Below are 20,347 nucleotides of genomic sequence, written 5' to 3'. Positions count from 1 at the left end.
GCAAAAACAGATTTTTTTTTTTTTTTAAAAACATGTTGTGGCACCTTGTGAACATTAGCTTGGCATTGACTACATCTGACATCGACAGATTATTTCTAATTTTCTTAGAAATAAGAAAATTAGAAATATGTGGTAATTGAGTCTGTGATCAAAGTGAATTATCTGGTTTAATGGTGTTTGTGGTTCCACAGTGTACTAGTTTATTCACTGGTTGACCTGGGAGGACACACAAGTCATTTTGGGGTTGTGTCAGGAAGGGTGCCTGGCATAAAACATCAAACGTGAATAAGGGAGCAGCCAAAAGTAGCTTCTTATTATCTGGTTTAATGCTTTTTTTTTGAGTTTTGAGTTTCTGTCTATGCTAGCAATATGTGAAAGAACTAATCTTTTCAGCTGAGACTTCTGAGTGCTGAAATTGTGCATAGATATTTTGGAAAGTAAACCAGCTCATGGGTGCTTAGCCCACCATATAATATTACCAGATCCAGTCAGCCAGGCAATACTTTTTGTATTCTTAACTAACATTTATAACTAACAGGATTAAAGCTAATAAGCTGGTAAGATTTAAACCATGTGTCACAAGACAGGGTGATGAATGCTCTACGTCCAATTTTACGTTTGGAAACCACAGGAACTCTAGGAACTCTCTACAGAAAACTATTTGGGATACCAAGCAGTGCTCGGAGAAGCTCAACGAGCTATATGGTGATACTTTTATTACATGTGGTTTCACTTACCTAATACTTCTAGCTAATTAGCTAACAGTTTGCTTAGCTAATGCTCACGTTAAAACAGCCAGACTATCTTCTTAAAAATTCTACTCCAAGCACCCAAGAAGATTGACTCCTCCTATCACTGAAACCTATTAGGTTGTGCTTGTTATCCTAGGAATCAATAATGACTTGGCTCAGCCTCTCCATCATGAATTACATCTAGCATATGGTTAATTACAGCAGTTGACAATCAAACAGAACAAACAACAAGAAGGCCAAAGGCTCACAGCCCATATTTCAGCGTGTTCCAACACCGCAGGTGTTCATCTTTTTTTCTTCCATTATTTCCCTCTTTGCTTTTTGTCAAGCCAGAGCCAAGATAGGATCACTGCAGGAAAGGAACCATCATGTCATGAAAAATGTCCATGTTAAAAAGAATGTTGGAGTGAAAGATGGGGAAGAAGAATGATGAGAGAAATAAGAGGCTGAGACCAGATGTACACATTGTGGAAATATAATAGATTTCTTCCCTATGAAGCTCATGTCTTCAACACAGCCAGGACATCCATCATGGTGCAGCTGGCAGGGAAGACTGTCCCATGAATACTTTATAGTTATAACATTTATTCATTTTCTCATTTATAATAGGACTGAAAGTCTGACCTGATATCTCTGTACACATTTTCACAGATTTTCAGGGAGTGTATCAAACCTCTAAAGTAAAGGTGACAAAATGATCTACCTTCTTCACATTATCACATTAAGTTAACCATTTGCTGGAGCACAGATGACTCCCACTGACACTGATTATTATAGTAACTCAACACAGTCCACCTAGTTCAAAAATTACCTACAGCAGCATTTGGAAGGATTTGACACTAAAGCAAATCACTGAAGATTATAGAAATCAAATGTCTATATTCAAATGACTCAATCACATTTTTTGTAAGTCAAAATCTAAAAATGCATTCTTTGTGCCTAAATATGCAAATAGGCTTGATGATATTCCCAAATGCTTTCCGGTTTGGGAGTACATTATTCCTTTAAAAGCCAATGCCTATATTATTTCGCCATCTGCATTACACAGATGGAGAAATAATAATGACCTTTTAATGAGCTATCATCACTAAATTCTTATTATCTGTTTTTCAGGACCTTCAAATTGTAATTTTCTATCAGCAAAAATGGCTTAAACCCTACCAACAGGATGTGATGAAATGATTGCTTTAACTTTGTAGGTTTTTAGTTTGTTTTTTTCCATTTTCAAGCTTTAATATCTCTGAAATCTTTCACCCGAGGTCAACAGTAAACTGTGGTTTATGCAGAAATCCAAATATTTGAGGGACATAATGCATTAGTTATTCTGAAATTAACTTGCACTTGCAAATTAAGCTGCACTCCTGAGAATCCTGAGAGTTGTAGAGCTATGGTACCATATATTAACCTATCAACTAAAAAAATGTGAAGGACCTAGATCAAGCAGTTTTTTAGAATTTTAAAATGACACCTCAAAATATACTTTTGGTAAATTGGGATGAAATGACCCTTCTGTCTAAACACTTATGAAAACAACACACAGGCAAAAAAAAAAAAAAATGAAAGCAATACTTGGGCTACGGTTCAGATTATTAATAATAATAGCACCAATAAAAAGATGAAAAAAATTGCTCCACCTTATTCAGCTATTTGTTTATTGCACCACGAAGTTAAGTGACTAATATGAGAGTGTTAGATGAGGTTTTAAATGCTCCCCATGGACCCTCGAGATTATGACCTCTACATTAAAGAATATTTGCAAGCTCTTATTCTTGTTCCATTTTTGCACTATACAACTGATGATGCAGCAGGCACTGAGGACTATATATTGTAACTAAAGACTGTCATCTGCGTTGATTTCCTTATTAATCACAGTCGAATTCACTGCAGCGAGCGTGGAAAGAACGTCGCACCGTATCACGTATAATTTGATTCACATATACGTTTTTGTGAACTCCATTGTACACGAAGCGATCTTCACGGGGGGGCAAAACGATCTGGTCGATATGCCCCCGAAGGCCGTTAAGGCGCTACTGGCAGAGGATGACAGCTAAGTCAGTGTTAGCACGCTGAACACTATGCTGGAACAGCAACGGGAGTTTTACAAAGCTCTGATTCACCAACAGCAAGATAACTTTAAGACATTTGTCCAATTAATCATGGATGGAACTAACAAAAGGTTGGACAGCATTCTAAGGGATGTACAGGATGTTAAATCCAGCCTGCAATTCACGGATGGGGTTGTCACCGAGCTGCAAACTGAAGAGAGGTGCATTAAAAGCAAACTAAAAGAGTTTGAATCGGCGGTCAGCAGCATACGCGAGAAACACAGAGAATTAACAACCAAGATGGATTATTTAGAAAATCAATCGAGAAGAAACAACATTGTGGTGGATGGATTAATAGATGAAAAAGCAGAAACATGGGAAGGATCAGAGGAGAAAGTCCGACACATGCTGAAGAACAAGCTGGGCCTGGATAGTGACAGCATTCGCGCTCACAGAGTCTGTCCACACAAGGAAAATGCACGAGCCAGGCAGATTGTGGTCAGACTACAAAGATTTAAAGATAAACAATTAATTTTCTCAACTAGAAAGGTACCAATCTTTACATCAACGAGGATTTTTCAGAGTCCATCAGGAAGAAGAGGAAAGAACTGTTACCACAGCTGAGAGCAGCCAGAGACAGAGGTGATATTGCCGTCCTGAAATATGACAAATTAATTGCTAAACCGAGGTCACAGAACGCCGGAATTAATATTTAGACTTCAGCAATGTTGTCATTTGTAGCTGTTGAGATCAATCGGTCTGATCGGTATTAGAACAGGTCACCCAGATTAAATTACTTGGTGTTACCATAAACCACCACCTTTCATGGTCTCAGCACATCAACTCTGTTATTAAGAAAATGGGACAGGGCATAGCTATGGCTAGGAAATGCTCCTTTTATATTACTTCTTCAATTATGAAATATGTCATTAATGCACTAGTATTATCTCATCTAGAGTACTGCTCAATGTGTTAAGGTGTTCATATTATACTTGTATTTTTAAAGAAAGCAATACTGGTAAACACACCACACTTTTTTTATGCTCAGTTGCAGTATCCAGATGAAATACATAATCATGCTACACGATTCTCAACTAACCATAATTTAGTAACTCCTCGAGTAACTTTTTGAAAAAATTTAGAGCATCTTTTCAGTGGAATAAGTTGCCTTATGCCAGTGGTTCCCAAACTTTTTTCGCTGGGCCCCCTTTGTTTTACAGAAAAATGTTGCCCCCCCGCGCGCACACACACACGCACGCACTAACACATCCTCCAACCACACACACCCATATTTTGCTCAATTGCGGTTTATTTCACACTAGTAAACAATTAAGCAAATACAAGTAATCTACAGGTAGTGAGAAAATAAACTACTAACTCTTTTACGCTATGTCCACACCAGGGGCGATTTTAGCCCAGTTTTGGAGGTGCTTCAGCACCCCCAAAATGAATCAAAGCACCCCCAAAGATTTCTTACTTTTTTTGAAAATATTTGCTGTTTTTGGGACACACTACTAAAAGTATAAAAAGCATACAGTACTTAATTGAGATGGAACATTTTAAGAACAAAAGTATGGATAGCCCCCCCTCCCAAAATGGTTTGTTCCAGCTTGCCTCTCCCCTGCTCTGGCTCTAGCGCTCTTGCTGGCAGAGCGATGGTGGCTGAGACACAGCGGAGCGGAGGTGTACGTGCCTGCCTTAAAACAGGACATATTAGCTGCATTTAACCTTCAGTTACTCTTTATATAGTTAGGTAGGAGTCAGACCATGTTTCTTTTTAGCTGAAAAACATTACACCAGGTAACCTGCAGTGTTGAAAACGTGTTTCCCGACTATGTTTGCTACCCTACAATCCGTCCTGCTCTGTAGTAAAAATCAGCGACATTTGACCGTCCTGTTGCTCCCATTGAAATGTATACAGCCTATTTAAAATCTAAAACTTAACATTGTCCGTAGCCTGCTGTTGTTACCACTGTCCTGTTTGAAATGTAATGAGAGAAACTGGTTATTTTGTCATATGTGCCGATATTGAACCCAAGGTACTAACTAGCTAACTGGCTGGATGCCCATTACCCTTATAACTCCTGTTGTGTGTGTGTGTGTGTGTGTGTGTGTGTGTGTGTGTGTGTGTGTGTGTGTGTGCTTGTTCTGCTATACTTGCGAGGACCATCGCGGGTTTTAGACCTTACGAGTGAGGACCTTTTGGGAAAGTGAGGACATTTAATATGGTCCTCACTTGTTTTTCACTGTAATGGCTTCTAGAGGCCATTTTTATGCTTCTCTCAAAGTTTGAGCGAGGTCCTCAGAAAGATAGAAATACGAGAAAAAATGCACACTTCTATACACACTGCTATTCTTTTCATACACACACTTTTGCTCTCTACTGGCTACTAGTGGTTATGAAAAATCACTGCTCCTGAGCCTTTTTGCTCTCTACTGCCCTTCTGCCCCTTATGGTTGTGGATAGTCACTGCACCCAAGTACTTTTTGCTCTCTACTGCCCCTACTGCTTTTGGACAGTCACTGCACCCAAGAACTTTTTTGCACTCTACTGCCAACTACTGTCTTTGCCCATTCACTACAAATGAAGATAATGACAGTTTATCTAATGAAGGAGAAATAAATAGTGCTCTATCGCCTTGAAGTTCAATTCAATTTTATTTATATAGCACCAAAGCACAACAAAGGTCACCTGAGGGCACTTTATACTTTAGGGTAAAGACCCTACAAGGTAAGTTAAACATATTATTATGTCTTACTTTTAATATCTGGTCTTGGTCTACCCAAATTGGAAAGCACACCAATACAGTTTTTGAAATTAAATGCTGAAATAGAAATATTGAATATGGACTGGCCTAAACTGGGCTATGAGACAGTGCTTCAGTTCCTGAAAAATTAATACTGGATTTTCAATTTAAACTAAACAGTGTGCTAGTTAACATGGGTTTGATCAGTTAATGTGAGACAGGTTTAGAAATTATTAATGCAGCTCATCATTTCTGCCTTCTGGTTCTCATTTTAGGCGTCTCTTTTTAAACCATACTTTTATCTCTGCTATAGAAATGGCATATAAGTAACTTTTTTAGACCATTCAGTTAAAAAAAAAATCATTTAACGTCTTGAGGGGCTGCTTTCGATTTAGTGTTACCAGCATATTTTACCAAAATATCTCCACAAATAGGAGACTGAATCTGAAAAACCACCTTGACCCTGCTTTAGTAGTGAGCTACAAATTGTGTCTACATAACATAAATATAGACAATGTGCAAGAAACTGTAGTTTTGTTTCAAGTATTTTTCAAACTATTATAAATCATACTGGTGAATTTTGATAGATTATATTAAAGCATGGGCTTCCGTACAAAGGATACATATATTGCTGTGTTCCCTTTTATATTAAAACCTGGTTCCTCTACTGTAAGCTTCTATTAGTGAAAATCTACCATTAATATATAATCTGTAATGCAATATAATATTGACTCATGTGTTCTGTAATACTTTATAAAAATTAAATATGTCCCATCCATCAGAAGTGCCCATCTCATTATGGCTGCTTCCAGGAGGATAATAACCAGTGTCAAGAAGCTCAAATGATGTCAAATTGCACTCTTAAACATAACAGTTCAGTTCACTGTACTCAAATGGCCTCTACAGTCACCAGATCTCAATCCAAAAGAGGACCTCTATGATCTCTATGGTGGATCAGGTGATCACATTACATGTTATGTGATCACCTGATCCATCATTCATTTACACACACACACACATATATATATATATATATATATATATATATATATATATATATATATATATATATATATATATATATATATATATATATGAGAGAGAAATGCTCTCTTTAGGGGTCACAACACCAGAGGCTCTGGTGTTGACCTCTGAGGTCATCTCTGAGGTCATGCTGTTTTCTCCCTCCTTTGTCCAGTATTTCCTCTATCCCTCTTCTGCATATGTCTGAATCATCTCAGCCTTGTCTCTAACTTTCTCTCCATACCATTCAGCATGAGCTGTCCTTCTTGTATACTCATTTCTGTTTCCTGTCCCTCCTCCTGACTCCAGATCCCTGATGTAATCCCACCCTCACCTTGAACACATCCTGCACCACCCTCACATCCAGACTTACCTCATGCAGTACCACAGTTCCTCTCTTAGCATCCCATCATATTCTTTTGCCAGATCCACAAAGACACAGTGCAACTCTTTCTGACCTTCACTATACTTCTGCATCAACACACTCAAAGCAAACATCACATCTGCACTGCTCTTTTTCAGTGAGAAGCCATGCTGCTGCTCATGGATCATCACCTCTCTTCTTAACCTAGCTTCAACAACTCTTTCTTGGTGTGTCTCAGCTTTATCGCTCTGTAGTTACTACAGCTCTGCATATCACCCTTGGTCTTGAAAACTGGTATCAGTACACTTATTCATTCCTCACTCTCCAAACTTGTGTTAAACAATCTGGTTAAAAAGTCCTCTCTGGGAGTGGGCACGATAAACGGAATCCAAATTACCATCAGGGTGTACACCTCACCCCTCGCGTGGTTGCCCACCTCTCAATTTTAAATACACGTAGACATTGAGGGCTAGCAGGAGGGACTATGCGCTTACCTGCTGCTCTCTGGCAGGTAGCTCCATGCCCTCCTGGGTTTTAAATGCACCTTAGAACACACATTCATCAACACTACAATAAGCGGGTGGAAGGAGGTTTGGAGTCTTCTCTCACCCCCGTTATCTGCGGCCTGCTGGAGCGGGGGGGCTAGGAGGAGGAGTTGGCCATCTGGAGTGTGGGGCCTCCCTGCTGCTGCGGAGTCGGGGCGGTCTGCCTCTCCCCACCGCAGGGAAAAGGGTAACACCACCTGGGTCTGGGTGCAGTTCCCCCCTCCAGGGGCAAGGGTACCTAGACCCGGTTCGTTGAGTACGCTTGGGGAGTGTGATCGTGTGTACAGCGTCTCTTTATGTCTGTCTCCACGTTGGTTGAGTGTGAAGTGCATATGAGAGGATGAGGGGATGGGCGTCCAGGTACACACCGGCTCACTCCTTGGCGGCCGCTTATCGGGGCCTGGATCCTGGGGCTCGCTCGGGCCACTTCGGAGGTGGGGTGCCCCCGGCCTCTCAGCCTGGGGCTCGGTCACTCAGGCACAGCTGGCTGCCGGCGGAGCTCACGGGCGCGTCACTGCAACTCCCCCTGGCTTCTGCTCCGCGGCTGCTGAGTGAGTCCTCATCTGGGACTCTCCTCAGCTCTTACTGGGACAGTGGCGCGGCTGCCCCTCTGTTGGTCTTCCTTGGTCTCTTGTGTTCTGGGGGCCTCTGGATGTCTGGAGTTTTGATCTCCTCCATACCTGCTTCATGCCCTGGAGGACGGGGCTGTGGCCCCCCCACACCCTCTAGCAGATCATTACATGAAGGAACCTTTTAAAAAAACAAGCGCGTCCATTTACCGGTCGATCTACGTCCCTACCCTCACCTATGGCCACGAGCTGTGGGTAGTGACCGAAAGAACGAGATCGTGGATACAAGCGGCAGAAATGAGCTTCCTCCGAATGGTGGCTGGCCTCTCCCTTAGAGATAGGGTGAGAAGTTCGGCCATCCGGGAGGGGCTCAGAGTAGAGCAGCTGCTGCTCCACATCGAAAGGAGCCAGCTGAGGTGGTTCGGGCATCTGACAAGGATGCCCCCTGGGCGCCTCCTGGGTGAGGTGTTCCAGGCATGTCCCACCGGGAGGAGGCCCCGGGGCAGACCCAGGACACACTGGAGAGATTATATCTCTCGGCTGGCCTGGGAACGCCTTGGTGTTCCCCCGGATAAGCTGGAGGAGGTGGCTGGGGAGAGGGAGGTCTGGGCCTCTTTGCTTAGGCTGCTGCCCCCGCGACCCGGCCCCGGATAAAGCGGATGAAGATGGATGGATGGAAGCGCGTCCATGCTCACAGGTGTACACACGGGTGATCACACCCACAAACTACACCCTTTTTGGCTCCTACCTCAAAGCACACTGTGTTCTGTTGATCCTATGTGCTGCACAATAATGTTTAATATTTCGTATTTACTGTCATATTCCCATATATCATTGTGATGTTGTTTATTCTATTACTCTTGTTCTCTTCTGCTTGCTTTCTTTTTTCTTTCTCAACAGGTGATCCAGGTGATCGATAGATGCATTTTTTTTTCTTTTTCTGCCCATTCTGTTGGTTTTTGTTTTTTTGCCCTTCTCCCCTATCCCTCTTCTCAGCTCTTTCTCTTTCTTTCTCCCCTTCTTTCCCCCAGTCAAGTCTGTCCCGTATTCAACAAGTGAAAATAAAATAAACAATAAAAGGTGAATCAAATGGACCATTACGGCAAGGCTGGGATGGTCAATTTGGTAAAGTAAATCCGTTGGGCATCTTTCTTTGCCTTTAGACAATAATTCTGATGGCAAAAGAGCCAAACGGGACAGGCAAAAAAAAAAAAAAAAGTCCTCTCTCCTCAACATCTCTATACCACCACAGATATGTCATGTGGACCAACTGCCTTTCCTCTCTTCATAGCTGCCTTCACTTCCTCCTTACTTATCCCCTGCGCTTCCTGATTCACTAACTTTCCTCCATCTGTCCTCAGTTTCTGTCTTTATTAATGTCTTCATTAATGAAGACAGTGAGAGAATACTTCTATCTTCCATCTTCTCAACACACTCTCTTCACCATCTTTATCCTTAATCACTCTAACCTGCTGCACATCCTTTTCAGCTCAATCTCTGTATAGCTAATTCATGCAAGTACTGTTCTCCTTCCTTAGTACCCAGCCTCACGTACAACTCAGTATAAGCTTTTTCCTTTGCCACCTCTATCTTTGCAGTTGGCCTGGCCTCCCAGTATTCCTGTCTACTTTTATCCATCTCCCCTGACTATCGCACTTTCTCTTAGCTATTCCTTTGAGGAACTACAGGAAAGTGTCCAATCCACCACCAAGTCTCCTTGTCCTCTTTTCTCTCTCCAAAAGATACACCAAACACCTTCTTTGCCTTTCTCTCACCATTTCAGTTGTATTTTTCCAGTCATCTGGTAACACTTCCCTTCCACCCAGAGAATGTCTACTCCTCCCTGAACTAACAACTGCACAACATTCTTCCTTCTTCAGCTTCCACCATTTAGTTCTTGTCTCTGCCTTCATTCTCTTCCTCTTCTTGACGTCCAAAGTCATCCTATAGACTAGTGTCCAATGCTGCATGGCTACATTCTCTCCTGACACCACCTTGCAGTCTCCTATCTCTTTCAGACTGACCCTTCTGTTTAGGATGTAAGCCACCTGTGTACACTTTCTTCCACTCTTCTACGTCACCTTCTGTTCCTCCTTCTTCTTGAAGTATGAGTTCACCCCAGCCATTTCCATCTTCCTAATTTTGACCTTGTGCATTTCTCTGCTTAACACTATACCTATCTAACACCTCATTATCTCTCTTTCCTTCACCTACATGGCTACTGAAGTCTGCTCCAATCAACACTCTCTACCACTTTATCAAACTAACTGCAGAATTCCTCTTTCTCTTCTAACTGACATCCAACCTTCAACCTGGTCTCCTGCACACACAGTAAATCTACCTTCCTTCTCTCCAGTCATATCAGCCAGCTCTCTCCCTTTGCCAGTCATAGTACTTCCACGCTTCTGCCTGTCCTTCTCTTCGACTCCTAACATGCTTCTCCCCTATATGCAGAAAAAATAATGTTTGATCATCATCAAAAGCCAGATATTTCAAAGTTTCATCTATGAAATATCTGGCTTTCCCATCATAGCAGATGAAATACGTATTTTGCATTAAATTGCATCATTTCGCCTCCTGAAGGGCTCGCAATGAGTCCACTGTGTGTATATATATGTATTTCTTTTCCCTATGGTAATAATACTTTTAGATAAATACTAAGTACTTTTCCACTACTGATGTATATAAAGTAAAATTAGGCTGTAAAGTTAAATCTTACTTTAGATAAATCTTGGTATGTGCTTTTATAATGTGTACTAAATTGTAGTAAAACATGTCAGGGTTCCTTTGTTTCATGTGTTCTGGCCAGTACACTAAGCCTGAGCCTGAGTGAGAGCTGAGCAGAGAATTGTAGCTCACTCTGCTCCCAACTTAACTGATGCCCTGCACCTCCCCCATAGCTGCTGCAGTGGGGGAGGGGCAGGTAAATGTTTCCAGCACTTTGGCAGGTCTGAAGGCAAAAGAGAGTCCAAACCAGGACTAGCAAAGTGTACCTAATATAGCTGTTTAGTGTGTGTGTAAAATAAATAAATAATATGGTAATGGCTCTTTCCACTACTGATATATATAAAGTTTAATTAGACTGTAAAACTAAATCTTACTTTAGATAAATTTTATTTTGTGATTTCATAATGTGTACTAAACTGTAGTTAAAATAAATGTCAGGATTCCTTTATTTCACATATTGTAGCCTGTAAATCAGGTTTGAGAGTCAGAGCTGAGGAGAAAACTTTGGCTCTCTCTGCTCCTCCATCAGTGACCCTCCCCCCGCGCACCTGCACTGCAGCTCTCAAACTTTTGCAGGGCATGTGACGTCATTCAGTCCACAGTCGGAGTAGCCGTTTAAGTGGAGCTCTGAAGACTGCAAATCACGCTTTCTGCAGGTAAGATTTCACATTTTTGCTATATGAAAACTGTGCAAATGTTGTCTTTCTAAGAAACGAAAGAAAAAGGTATCTTACATTAAGTTTAATTTTTTTTTAACTTAATGACACGGCAGTAAATATACTTTTTTTTAATTGAACAATGCATAAAGTTCGTCTCAATCTATATTTTATTACAATTAACTATGCATAATTTTTCTTATAATTGAACATAGGAACAAAAACCGATTCCTTCGTGATATATTTAACACTAAATTTTATGCCAAACCTACCGTCCCCTCCCCCTCAATTTCTGGCAATTTCTATCTGTATTTCTCTTCAGTCTCGCTCTTAGAAATATAAAATTAACGTAAGAAATAATTATCGGATCTGGTTTTCAGTTTAAAGGGGAAAAATGTACGCTTAATTACAGTAAAAACATGATTTTTGCAAGAAAACATGAAGTTAGAGATTTTTCACGGTTTCAGTGAGTAAAAGTCTAAAATGAAAAATCCTATGCAGTGTTTTGGTTGCAGACCTGTGTGAGTTCCAGCCTTTTAACAAGACAGCTTGTTGTAACTTTAGTGCAGTTTGTTTGATGACAGCATTTGGATTATTTTGTAAGTGATTTAAGTGTTAGTCACATGTTTAGTGAGAGCTGTTAATTATAGATTTAATTTATTTAACAGGTATTTTCATTAGAAAACTGCGTTTCCCAGAATCCTTTGTGGTAGACAAAAGTTACTCTGGGTTTTTAGCTAGCAAAGAAAGTTTTGGGAAGCCATTATATGTTGCTCTGATGTCGAGCAGTTTATTTGTTGTACATTCCCCCTTTTGAAGCCTTATATAAAGACTATCGTTTCTCCAATTGATGTCCGATCCATTTTTTTGGCTAAGTGGATTCGCCACAACACAGCTTAGTGGAATGCTTTTTAATTCTTCACAAACTTTATTAAAGATAACAAGCGGCCAAACTGTGGTTTGTACCGTTTTATTTAGGGTATCTCTTTAAGGCATTTTATAGCTTGACTGGGTTTTGTCCCCTTCTTTTTAAGTCACAATTTTAGCCTAGATTTAGTCGAAAGGCACTTTTATTCCGAGCGCTTTAATCTTTTGTTAAAACCCAACCTCAGTTGCCCAGCTATAACATCTATCAAGTTAGCATTTCAAAATATGTAAAGGAAACGACTGAAGTGTGACGCATGCGCGTAGCAATGCTTTAACTTTTGTTGTCTTAAAGTGTTTACAATCCAAAATGCTTGAAATCATTGTCCTCCTTTATCCATCAAATATAAACGTTCCCACGTGTTTACGCCAACATGGAGTTTTATGTTGGTGTCGATGTTTCAGTGACTGAGCAGCGTCTGTCCGTCCAGTATATTTACTGACGTAGCCGCACATCAGCATGACCCAGCTGAGCAGCGTGCTCCGTTTAGCCTCGTTTGTCTTATTCCTCTCATTTGTTTTTCACCGTCAAACATAACTGGACAGAAGGCCTGGTGTTCTGTTGCTGAAGTGGGCTTCAGATAGTGTTTTTCTGTGGAACATCAAGGCTGTCATGTAGTATTAATTTGGCTATTCAAAGCAAATAATGTACATGCTTATACAAAATATAAGCCTTTTGTATAGTGTGTTATAATTGTGCCTTCCAACAATTGAAAGTGTGTTTATGTGTTGTCTCTTTGGCTGCTATGTTTTAGTGTTATAATAAGACTCACCTTGGAGGAAACAATAACATGCTGTCCTAATATTGCTTTATGTACAGAGAGTAATTAATAAAAGTATGTTAAAAAAGGAAATGATGTCACTCTAACAGTGTAGCCATCAGAAGGCATATAAGCTTTCCTATATGACACTCTGTTTTTTTAAATGCCTAATACTACTATATCTAAAACGGGTGAAACGTTGTGATGCTCCATGTTTTTTTTTTTTGTTTTACTTTAAATTTGATAGAGTTGTAGGTCACAATTTTTACAGCAGGTTCACCTGCATGAGCGCTCACTGCTAAGACACCTGTATATTTATTGAGGTGAGCTACTGTAAATGAATGGGTAATGGGCTGCATCAAAACTGTTGGTGCACTTTTACTGTATCACCTCCAAGTCATTATTGACTGTAACTGGATTATTTAACTGTAACTGAGAAGTAACTTTGACTTTTGTCTTTGGTATTAGGTGAAGGAAGCCACGGCAGCAAGCCAAATACAGGTATGTGCCTTCTTATCGAATATTTGAACATGTAGTCTTTAATCGTTACTGAATCGTACGTAGGAGTGTCAAACAACAGACCAAACAACAGATACTACAAACTATAATATGCATTAAGAATCATTATCAGTTAAGGTGGGAATAGGTGATTCTTAGATCAGACGTGATTGTTTTCTAAATGTGATTCTTTGTTGCTTATAATATGAACAACTGCTGCTAGAACAATACTCATGTGCATCACATCGGCCCCACGTTCTGCATAAAATGTAAATAAAATAGGCATTGATCAGAAAATCATTTGAAGCCTCTTTACCTGAAAATGGCACAAGGACAACACATGGTTGAAACTCAGCATTTTATAATATAAATGATGTAAGCCAGATATGAGAAACAATCCCAAACAGACAACAGAAACAGGAGACAAAGACAAAAAGTTGTTGAACGTAACTTTTGTTTGCAGCCTGTGTCCTCATTGCAGACCTGTGCAGTCCTCTGCAGTCTGATACCACGGTCATACCACAACATCTTATTTTACTTACAGCCAGGAATACACGAGCTCAGTGAAGTCTTATAACTTTAAAAACATATCTTTTCACATGTGAAAATTTTTGTTATGAAGCAGGTTGAAATGATGAGCAGATTTTCAAATGACAAATTTATTTGGATATATTCAATTTATTTATGCAACAGATAGTTTGATCCACTGAGAATTTATTTTACATTTAATTTCATGTATAACGTGTTTACAAACACCGTCTCATGGTATATAATCAAGCAATAGGACAAAGTCAGCATCACAGCAGTGGTATGTTTTAAAGAAATTTTTGGTTGATGATTTTAATAAATGTATTTTTCTGAAACAAATTAAAAAAAATGCTTATTAACCAGGTTTCCCACATGCTCAGTGATCTTATGGTCGTATTTAGTTTTTGGCTTTGTTAGCTTCCAGCTGGAAGCTGATGTCACTTAAATCCCTGTTTGGAGAAACAGCTTTTCCTGTTCAGGAGAGAACATGTAGAATTCCTTGCTAGAGGACCTCAAACTGAATCCTGACTGGCATAATCTTAAATTTAAATGGGCACTGGTTTTAAAATAAGATTAGTCTTCTATTCATGATCTCCTGCTTGTTGTTTTATGGTGCATTGTTAGTGTTGTGTACTTTAACCTCCTTGGACCTGGTGTCCACATATGTGGACATCACATTTTGGGTTGTCTCGACCAAAATACTAAATTTTGCTCTACAAGGACATTATACTGCCACTGTTCTATCGAAATTTAAAACAAATGCCCTCGTATGTGGATCTCACTCCTCTCAGAAACAAGAGAAGTAAAAAAAATTCAGATAATTCTTTGTTTTTACATCAGGTCCCAATCAGCCCAAATAGCAAAGAGAAATTAAAAATGGCATGAAAGAGTTCAGGTCATAGGAGGTTAAAGCTCATGACAATAGAAATTAGCTTAGGTTATACATTTTACAGTAATGTCATGTTATAGACTTCTCTCTTCATAAAAAATGTCCAAATATAATTTTATCCTTTCAATATTTATTTCTTACATTGCAGACGATAACGTGGCGCTCGCATGCAGTGATAATGGCTGTTCTGATAGTGGTGGTAAGTGTTACCTGCTCACTAGTACAGCTGTTGGTATACTGCCTCATGAATAAGCTGCATTTTTGATAAACTGCTATGCAACTGCAAGTTATGTATGTGACATTGACTAATATTAGAGAGTGACGTTAACCTGTTAGCTTGGGTTCCTAATGGTAAAATGAACTGGGTGGCATGTTACAGCCAAAGAAACACACTGTTGGCCTAGTTCAGTGCTCAGTAGTCTATACAACAGATAACACTTGATCATGTACACTCACTCTATAGTGAGCTCTTTTATTACAGCAAGAACTAGACTCACAACACATGAAAAAAGGACATCTCAGAGATTTGTGGTTTTATCACCACGACCCAGATTCTAAATTAAAAACTGTTACATTTGTCCAGTGCATGTTTACACAAATGGCACCTTTGAATGGTTGTGCTGCATTGTTTTAATTATCTTAACTAAAAGAAGAGTAATTTCATTTCTAGGATGACATAGTGACACTTGGAGAAGTTAAGATTGCTCCTTTGCACGTTGTTGTTGCATCTTTGTTTTTTGTCATATTTGTCAACAATACTGTTTGTGTTTGAAGTTTTTTGTGACTCCAGATGGCTAATATTTGACATAGCAGCTACTCCGTGTCCCCCAGAGAAATGAAAAAGGAGGAGGCAGTGAGATGGATGAAGGTCAGGTTTTTTACAGAGTCATTCAGTACAAAAACACAGTGAATTAGGAAGATGTGGCACATGAATGTTTCTGTTTTTCAGGTGGAAGTTCTGAGCATTTCTCCTCTCAAAAGAGACCGGAGCCCACCAGTGAAGAGAGTTCAGATGTAGATGGTGAGTTTAAGCTTTTGTCTGAAATGTAGTGACACTGTTGTATGTATTCTACTCAAATTCTATTCCAGTACAATCTGCTTTGTACAATAACAGCTACCATTGTTTGTGTGTTTCTGTTTTAGAAGAGAGCAAGGAAGCAAGACTGGCTTTGAGGAAAAGGGGAAAAACCAAAGTGGCCAAAGCAAAGGGTGAGATGTTTTAAGCTTTAAATGTATTTAAAATTTTCTGTTTGCAGTATATGAATCAGGTTGTAGACATGACTTTATTTCCTTATAGTTTTGTCCTCTGTGGCAGAATATATGCCTACACAAACACAAAATTCTTGATAATATTGATCCAGAATTATTTTGTTGGTAATTAGAAAAATTATTGAAAATGTTTAAGTATTGCTTTACAGTAAGTTGAAGAGGAGAATTCAGAGGGGGTGGAGATGGGTGTCAGGGGTGATGTGTTATAAAAGGAAAGCAGCAAGAGGGAAAAGAAAGGTTTACAAAATGGTAGTGAGGAAAGCTATGACGATTTTCATTGGGAATGACCAGGATGGACAGGATTAGAAATGACTACATCATAGGGACAGCTCAGGTCAGAGGTTTGGAGACAAAGAGAGACAAGGCTGAGATGGTTTGGACATGTGCAGAGGAGGCTGCCAAGGGATGTTGATGATGGAGCTGCCAGGCAGGACGAGAAGAGGAAGACCTCAGAGGAGGTTCATGGATGTGAAGGAGGACAGGCAGAAGGTTGGTGTGACAGAGGAGGATGCTGGTATAGGAGGAGGTTGAGGAGATGATCCGCTGTGATGACCCCTAAAGAGTTCAGCTGAAAGAATGATTGCTTCACTTTTATTGTTACATTTATGATTTGTTAGGCTACCTATTCTGGTGAGTGACTAGTTTAACCTGCTGTGTTGCGTGAGTTCACACTTTGCAAGAACAGCACTACAAAACACATGGCAGGGTTCTGCAGGTCATTTCACAAGTCTGGAATTAAAAAAAAAAATGCAGGCTGAAAATGTCTTGTTATATTATCATAGAAAATACCTGTTTAAGGTCCTATGATTTACCAATTAAAGACAACTACTTTATCTCAATGTTATTTTTTTTTACAATGCGTATTTTAGTTTCCACCAATTACACACACAGATGTTGTGTTTTAAAATCAAAATTTGTAAAGTGAACTAGATTGACAGTATGGACCATCAGTTTCAGTGAGAGGTTTGTGAAAAGACAGCAAGAAACGGCAAGTACAAGCAACAAAGCTCATCGAGTAGACTACATTAGGCTTCAAACTTTCCTTTTTGCTAAAGCATATATTTCAGGCTGGACCAGGTGACCCTGAATCCTCCCTTAGTTATGCTGCAGTCTGTTTTAATATCTTCATATTTGCCTAATACTATACTTTTATCTTTTGAAAAATCAGCTTCTGTTTCCAGTACGCTTTTCAATAATCATTAGTGAACAGATGCTCACAATGCCACCCCTTTCATGCGACCATGCAGGTTAAGCTTTTTGTGACCACTTATCCAGATCGCCACTTTCAGGTTAAGTGAATCCAGATTATGGAAAGATAGCCTTGATGTGTTGAATGTGCTTTGTAGTACAGGCCTTATGACTAATGATAGACAAAACTTAATTCTGCTCTTTGGTATTGTATCTGTGCGCCAGTCGCAAAACTGTGACAGTTTGTCAAATAAAACGCATAAATTCAGATAAAATGAAAAGATCATGTCAATCAGTTATGTTTGGTTCTGAATCATGATCTAGGTAATTTGTTACATTGTCAAGGATATTAGCAATTGTATTTCATAATAAAAAAAAAAATATGTGATGTCAGTTAACTAGATTAGAACTACTACCAACAGCACAGGTTTTTTTTATTACTAGTACATCAGAAATATTTGCCTTATTTAAAACAATAGCAAATTATTAAAGTCTGACAGTTTTTTTGTTTTTTTACAAGAATATTGTTATGATGAATGATTTTAACAGGACTAATAACTAGTTAGCATCTTATTTTAAAAGGCTAGATGCAACATGTACCTTTGAAAACAAAATGTATAAAAGTAAATTGGCTGCTGTTTCACTCCGTAGGTATATTACTCAATAACTGATCTCATGTTTCTGTGAACTCAAAATACTTAATTTAAAAGTGCTTACTACATATCTTGGGTACAAAATGTTGAGTAAATTGTTGAACCTACAGTTTGGTTTGGCATTTTCTGTAAATATACACAAGCAGAACCCCATTTCAAAATCAAAACAAAAACAAAAAAACTACGGTTACATACATGTTGTAAAGTTAACAGTCCATGTTGTCTTTTGTGTTATTTGTAGAGATCCCCCGTGCGAAGGTCAAGAGGCCATGGAGTGAAGCAGAGAAGACGGCAGTGCAAAGATGGCTGGGAATTATGTAGGAAGCAGGAAGGTCATACTGGTACAGTTGTAGCCATCCTAAGCTTTACTGATTTTTCTTTTTGGCAGAAGTCAAAACAAACTGATCAAAGTTATTGATCACTATTTTAGTTGTAAGTCATTAGACTTAATAGTTGTCTTCATTGTTATAATAGCAATTATTATTCCTCTGGAAGGATGTTACATTGTGAAATAAACTGAATTTGCTCTTGTTGCAGCATTGTGGGAATTTCCTTGGTAATTATTAATAAAATCTACAGCGGTATTTGAAATGTAATACTACCTTTTGTTATGTAGGGTTGTCTTGATAGATTATCAGAACTTTTTAGTTATTCTATTTATGTATAAAGTTGAGACTGTTTAACTTTAACATTATTTGGTTGCACTAAAATAGAAAATGTCAAGGAGTAAATGCAAACAGAAAAAAACATATAGACAGAAACGAACACAAAAGCACCCCCTGGTGGAAAATCACCTGAATAGCACTCAATGACAAGGTCCTCATTCTGATAGTAGAATGAGTTTTTTTTTTACTTGAGTGTTTTAAGATTTTGAGGTGATTTTTGGTGTTAGAGAGCCACCCAGTGTTCAAAAATGGCAAAGGTTTGTCTGCAAGTGTAGCAGAAATGGTGGTCCTCACTTTGATAGTACACTTACCCGGTCCTCAGTCGTTATGCAAGACAGGAATGTGTGTGTGTGTGTGTGTGTGTGTGTGTGTGTGTGTGTGCAGAGAGACAGCCAGGTTCATAATGGATATGAGGAAGTTTTTTCAAAAAAAGGAGCCACATTCAGGTAAAAGTGTAAAATCAAATGATCCATCAGTAAAGGATAATGTTGGATCAGTGTTTCAATATTTGTATCCTTTATTAGATGTCCGTGTGGTTTGGTTATTTGCCTTTTGGTTGAAAGTACACTGAGAGAGGACTTTTTTATTAGTGATCTTAATAGTATTTTTTTAATCTAATTGAATACAATCTATTTGTGTATGATTGTCAGTCCAAAGAGGGAGAGAGGAAAGAGGGGAACATGAGGACAAAGTCAGAAAGAACCAGGTAAGAAAACAGACAGGGAGCACTAACAGGCAAAACAGGAACTGTTAAACTGGCAAAGAAAAACAAACAAACAATTTTACTCGTACAATCTGGAAGTTGTGTTCTCCCTATATTAAAGCTGCTATACAGAATCTGCAAAACAAACTGGGTTGTCAGCCCTGGCACTGCATTACCATATTGAGCTTCAGTCAGAGGAAGTCACGGTTGGCAAAAACTTTTTGAAGCTCAAGAGTGAGGCTGGTGCCATTCCAGATATGTTAACATTGTACAATCTTTTGGATAATCAGATCTTCCCCAAACTGAAAACTATTATTCAGGTTGCCCTAACAAACCCAGTTAGCAGCTGTAGCTGTGAGAGGTCTTTTAGTGTCTTAAGTCAGCTCCATACCTGGCTGAGAAGGACCATGGGTCAAAGCAGACTCCAGCACCTGGCTGTGATGTCAGTTGAGAAAGAGATGCGTGAGAGACTTGACCACCAAAATGTGATAGACAGATTTACCAACCTCAAGGTGAGGGGACATAGGTTAAAAGAAAAGAAAAAATCTGCAGAGCCATAGTAGTATCTGCAGTAAAGATCTTTTCATACATTGTATACATTGTACCAAAGGCTAAGTTGTCTCCATTTTCTAATTTTTTAATAATATTTTGTATATTTCAAGGACTCTTCTATGTTTGGAGTGTATTTTTTATGTATCTGTATTGTATTATACAGACACATTAAAAGTGAATCTCTGTCCAAAAAATGCGCACAGTTTACTTTTTACTCACTGTGAGCATCATTCATCATTTTCCCCAGTAATTAAGGTTAGGATATGTATTGCAGCATTTAAATAACCTT

General features: G+C 39.1%; 1 long non-coding RNA gene across 2 annotated transcripts; it reads left to right on the top strand.

Annotated features, from left to right (window-relative positions):
- The first annotated feature begins 11,040 nt into the window (after nt 1-11,040).
- On the top strand, nt 11,041-19,178 carry LOC113010933 (uncharacterized). Of its 2 annotated transcripts, XR_003270405.1 has the most exons (7): nt 11,041-11,428; nt 13,582-13,614; nt 15,177-15,227; nt 15,803-15,896; nt 15,978-16,049; nt 16,172-16,237; nt 18,380-19,178. It is a non-coding gene; the product is annotated as an uncharacterized LOC113010933 (long non-coding RNA). The 2 variants fall into 2 exon arrangements; XR_003270404.1 differs by having other exon boundaries at nt 15,803-16,049.
- The last annotated feature ends 1,169 nt before the right edge of the window (nt 19,179-20,347 follow it).

This window comes from Astatotilapia calliptera, chromosome 18 (genome assembly GCF_900246225.1).
Source record: "Astatotilapia calliptera chromosome 18, fAstCal1.2, whole genome shotgun sequence".
Lineage (NCBI taxonomy): Eukaryota > Metazoa > Chordata > Actinopteri > Cichliformes > Cichlidae > Astatotilapia > Astatotilapia calliptera.
Note: the sequence above shows the minus strand (reverse complement) of the source record. Positions and strands in the feature narration are given on the sequence as shown.